Source organism: Amblyomma mixtum, chromosome 3 (assembly GCF_055824585.1).
Source record: "Amblyomma mixtum isolate Tamu chromosome 3, ASM5582458v1, whole genome shotgun sequence".
NCBI lineage: Eukaryota > Metazoa > Arthropoda > Arachnida > Ixodida > Ixodidae > Amblyomma > Amblyomma mixtum.
In genome coordinates this window covers 192,470,943-192,476,942 of record NC_143014.1, presented here as the reverse complement: position 1 = coordinate 192,476,942, position 6,000 = coordinate 192,470,943, and positions in this window count along the sequence as shown.

The following is a 6,000-nucleotide window of genomic DNA, read 5'->3' as shown; positions in this document are numbered from 1 at the left end:
AAATAAAAATCACCAATGGTCGTGCGATGCATCATGGTTACACAGGGCCAATCACAGATGTTCGAGAGAGAAAGTGGAAAGTGCAGAAGTAAGGAGGACGGTGGCAACATGAAGGAACGTCGTCACCTTCAGTGTCGAGGTGCCTTGATCCTGAAAAGTCCATATTCGTAAAACGGTCACACGTCGCTGATGCGCTACACGCAGGTGAAAGTGACGCATAGCAGAGTTCATGTCCCTGTAGTATAGGCCGTTAGAGTAGGGAAGGTGCGCGTCTCAGAGGTGGTCCTGCCCGTATTTATCCCGGCATATAAAGACTCACCTGAGATGCTTCTCTGGCAGAACAGTTGGTAATCACATGCCACTGGAGAAGGAATTTACGAGGCGCGAAAGAGCAGGATCCTCATCCCATGAGTGCAATTTGCTACTGAACTGTATCTCGTCGCTGCCTGCCTTACGTGCATTCCATCGGCACCTGTCCAAGCTCAATGAGGGACGTGAGTGGCAAGCAGACAGACCGCTTGTCATCAAGAAAAGCACACACACCAGTCATGCGTCATCGTTGCGTTACAGCAAAAAATTTGCGACGCCATACTATTTATTGAAGTAATATCATTTATTGACCTAATAGCACATGAATGGTGTGTGCATGCGTGTGTAACTGCCGCAGCCTCCAATAGTTAGCGGGGCCAAAGAAAATCTATGATATGACTAAATGGGATGGTTGTTTATCATTTTTACATGTCGTCGCGGGTACTTCGCTGGTTCTGCACTGTGGAAAAACGCAACTGGAGCGAGGTCACCTTCATCGGTGCGAAAGCGGTACGGGACGCGCTGTTCTCCGAGGGTAGCGAGGCAGCCTGGCCCTTGTGTTCTCGTGCCCAAGTGACGGCACACAGAGATAAGGAAAGCGATCTGGCCCACCTCCGTCTGGAAAAAATGCCGGCAGCTGCAGTGCTTAACGGCATGCTGCTTGTGTCCATGGAAACCGGTCCTCCGAGACGGAAACGCTACGTGACCATTCTTATAAAGAATACCTGCAGAGCCTGAAGCCCACGACGCGTCATTCGTCCCGTCGACCGCTAAAGCGGTCAGTGACGTACGCAACGACGAGGCGAGGCGCGCGCTGGACCACGCCCTTCCTGAGGCAGCGCCCCGACATCGCCACTGGTCGCGCCCGACGAGTAGCGCCAGAGAGACTCTGATAGGAATTCCCCGCCACTGAGTGGCTGTGGCGTGGTCAGTAAGTATGCTTTCGAACAAGAAGTGCGGGCGCAAATAAATCAACGGCGATTCCAGCCAATGAGAGTTTCGCCGCGGACGATAGCTACGGATGAGCAACGGCAGCGAGCGCATTGCGTTTGGCGCGCGACGAATGAAGACATTGCTAACGCGAAGAGAATCAACGGGACCCCTTAACGCGAAAGGTTATCCAGTGAGGCGAGCCTCATAAAAAGCCTATTTATATCGAATATCATTTACATCGGGGCTGCCTCAAATACCACGCCATGTACATGTCTGGACGACGATGTAACTCGACTAACTCGACGATGTAATGTAATGTAAGTAATGTAACTAACTCGACGATCTCGACTAACTCGTCGACGATTTGGGTCGACGAAGTGAAAGGTCCTCCATATTCCAAAAGTGCCTCGAAAAGGGCATGCTAATTCCGTGTTGGTGATAAACGCAAGCTGCTCCACGATGGCTGAGTAGTGCGGAAAAACGAGGACATAAAAGCTAGGCGACAGGGCAGCGCTGTCCTAACATAGTTCTTTGAAGTTCCTGACTACACCAACTATCCTCTGGCTAAACTGCTCTTTGTAAACAACTGTGAGGTAATCGTCCCCATCCCTGAAACTTTTTGTAAGCAGATCGCAGAGTTTCGTTCGGGGGTGCTTTCGGCAATATAAGAGGAGGAAAAAAACTTCATTTATGGCCAGTACTAAGGCCCAGTGAAAAAAGCCGACTACTGAAAATCCAGACGCATTAAATTCTGATGGAATGCTATAAATACAATCCAAACATTGCAATCGCCCTGCGTTAGATATCTGGTCATGCTGGGATCGAGGGTAATGAGTTTGCTCATCAACTAGCCCGCCAAATTAACATCCGGGTGCCCTCGATCCACTGGCCAAATCCAACATCAGCAGAAGACGCCGCAGCATACAAAGAGCAAATAGCTGAACCCTACCTACCAGAACATAGGGAAGATGATCTCCAATATGGGAGCAACCCTTGCGATCTTTGCGACCCTTGAGACCATGGATTGTAAATAAAAGGTCAATAATTCCAGAAAGCTCTCCATGGAACAACACATTGGTTTCGTTTCTGAAGTCCAACTCCTCATTATCATTAAAAGTTTACTCCTTTACGCTCTGCATGAGGTGGGCATGAGACATACTGCAAAACAAATCTTCTCCATCAACGCTAAATCCAAAACAACCTTCGTGATATTGCTCTATTCGGATGTAGACAACAGCCAGAAAGCGAGACATGACGAAAGGATCGTTAGCATTCACTATTTCGACGTGAATTTGCAGCTACGTAAACAAGTAGTGAAGCCGAGAATTCCAGTCTGATGCATTGGAGCGAAAAGGAAACCGTTGCTGCTAAACAACACCTTCAACGTAATCGTTGGCCCCTAGTTAACCTCACCAATCCCCTCGAACCAAGGCAGTCGACACAATATTTGTGAACATACCCACTTACGGAACGACACTGTGATAAGATGGCGGTCATGTTCCTTGCATAACGAAACTTATGCAACAGTGAACGACGCAAATTTACTTCCTGACGGCCGAAAGCTGCGTGCAAGAGAAAAGAGCGTTTGGGGAGGGCTAACCACGTCACGATCGGCAAAGGGAACCGTCCCGAGGTGCAGAGTGGACAGCCAGCCCTGGAGCAAAACTCCCTCGGTCCGCTAGAAAACTGAAGCTCGGCAGGAAGAGGAAGGGAAAGGGCGTCCGATTGTTTCGCAACTGCGCGGCTGTATAGGTGATCGCAATATATGGCGCAGTCCTACGCCAAAAAGCGAGAATAACAAAGAGGAGAAGCTCTCGCGAGCCATCAAATGGGAGATTAAAGGCATATCGCATAACGCCTATCCGGAAACAACGTCGCCCCGCCAACAGGTGAAATGGAAAGCGGATTGTTTAGAGAAAAAGAGGGCCCGCGATGCTCCCTAAAGCAAGATATTGGAGCAAAAGCCCCGGGGTATGGCCGCAGCGAATTGGTCTGGCAGCGCGCGCGTGAGTCGCGGGAAAGGGGGCGCACCGGTGCACGCGGCCGTCCGGCCATGATTGGAATGCTTAGATGAAAAAGCGACCTTCCAAAACGGGCACCGTCTGCTGCCGCCGCCTCCGCCGCCACTGGCCGGGCTTCGCGAGAAAGCGGGGGGGAGGGGGTGGCGGGAGGGTTGCATAGGGGAAAAAAGAGTAAAAGGGACGACTAGCCGGCACGACTGGAAGGGTGTGGAAGAGCTCTTTAGAGTTTGGAAGCGCGTCATGGTTATGGATTTCCGTCGCGCTGGCACCGTGGGGAATATGGGGCGCCCGAGAACGCGCGTCAAAATGAAGAAGGCGATGAAGTATATTGACGCGTTTGGGGGGGGGGGACGGTAATAACAAGGAACAGAAAAAAGGGAAGGGAAGCAAATATGAAGAGCGCCGAAAGGGAGAGAGGCACGGAGGAGAGTGTGAGCCCCGGTGAGTGGGATTGAGAAGTTGGCCGCTCTAAAGCCCATTTGGAAGTTCGGGCTTGCGAGACCTCGCGTTGTGGTAGTGGCCGGCCTGAATGGGGAATGACGTACGGCGAAAATGACCGCGCGACAAAAATGAGAACAAAAATGAGGGGAGTAGGAGAGTGAGGGCGCCCGCGCATAAGGGGAAAAAAAAAAAAAACAAGAAGCGGCCCCAGGCCGAGGTGATTATATGAGAGCCTGTCGAGCGCGTACCGCGTTTCGCCTCACAGAGGCTACACACGGTGCGGATGGTGTGATTACCTGCGTTGTCACCATCGGGTAGGCACATTGCTAAAAAACAGGGCTATTTAATAACTTTGGCGCTTTACAGATTCGTTACAGTGAATAAAGTGAATCCGAAGCGGCTCGCCGTTGTCCCCCTAGCACTCTCTCAACGAAGTGAAAAGTGTTGCTATTTCATCTTGTCATTTTCTACTTGTGAAAACATCATTCTGTTTTTCAAACCCTACTTTCTTCAAGTTTTAGAAGAGGTGAAACATCAAACTATCTTGCTTAAAGCAACACTGAGGGCAAATAGAAGTTGGGCCTGTATCGACTGACTACGACATTCAAATGACATGGAGTCCACACTCACGGAAACCAAACCTTTTATAAGCTAAAAGAGACCAAGAAACTAATGCAGGTGTCGCCATCACCGGCCCATTTCACAAGTCAACGGCGTGTCTGGACATAGGATTTGGTTCACAGATCCCATTGGCTATGCCCAGCCGCCATTAGCTTCAAAACGGCCGAAACCAGCCCATGGTGTCTACGGAGGAGGGTGAAACATCGTATACCTCTCAGCGGCCTCGAATTACAGACGATAGCGCCAATCCCTCCTCCAGTTACATTTATAGCTGATGGCGGGCGAACAACGGCGTACTAATCTCCGTGACAACGGACGACCGAAACAAGCGGGCGCAGGTGGTGTTAGCATGGAATCTGCTTTACACCCGGACTGGCCCAAAATCGGGCCCGCTAGGGGAGGTATAGGCGAATGTATCGTTGTCCGCCTGCCTTGCGCACGGCCCCGCGCCGCGCTTTACTTGGGTTTTCGTACACTATTTCTTTGATGTTGTGGTATGTTATTAGTTGCGCAGCTGGCCAACAATGGTAACCGCAGCGCTGGGCCAATAGACTGAGACCAGAGAACACGTTTTCCATGGTTTTATTGACACATATATATCCTTCCCATTACTTTCAGTCTAAAACAGATATTTCTCAAAATACAATATATGTCTATGTTACAGCATTCCGTACAATGCAGATAATGTGTGCGCAGCTGATATTTTAAGTGCGTCATTTCGTGCATCATTCTCGCAATACATGAGCGATCATTCCGCGCATACTGTTCACGCATACAGAAGGATCATTCTCATTCTATGCACAGTGAGTGCACGCAATTTAATGTATGCACGATGTACGTATAATATTTGTAATAGCAAAAAATTGTTTCGTATTTATGCAAACACGTGAAATCACGGAATGGCCTTCACTGTCCATGCATACCATTGATGACAATGGAATTCAGTTAACATACAGTTGCATGATAATGCGACTAACGGAGTTCGCGAAACACGCAAACGATGCGCGGTGGTTGCAACGGCTGCGCGGGTCAGAAATTCAAAAGGGATAGAAAGACAAGAGAGAGAGAGAAATTTTTTCTCCTTTCAGAAACTTCGCGCGGTTAGCTCTTGTTACAGTAAAAAGGAAAGACGCAGAAAGGAAAGACGAGGCACAGCGTCTGTGTCTCGTCTTCCCTTTCTGCGTCCTTCGTTAAATTTGCGCTGTTTTCCTTGTGATGGCCAACCAACTAGCTCGTGATATGTTCTAGATCTTGTTCTTTATTACAGATAGCGCCAATTCCTCCTGCAGTTACGTATAGCGGTTGGTTGGGGGCGCAGGTACAGCTTCAGTGGAGGTTTCTCCAATTAGCCGGGTCGAAAGTTGCTCGTTATTTCCTCTACCTGGTGTGGACGTCACGATTTTTCATCAAGTGGCAAGAAAATTTTGAAATTCAATTTATTTCAGCCATAAATCTGTTTTTCTTTTTCTTTTTGCTGCTAGATAAACGTTACCATACCCAGAAGAAGCCGGAGAATCGACTTTTACTAAGAGCAATAATTAGATGTAGTTGTGCTGCTGCTGCTGCTGCTGCTGCTGCTGCTGCTGCTGCTGATGATGATGATGATGCATTTCCATGGCGCAGAGGATTTGTGGCCAAAGAGCCTCTTGACACAAGGTGTTTTCCGACTACTCAA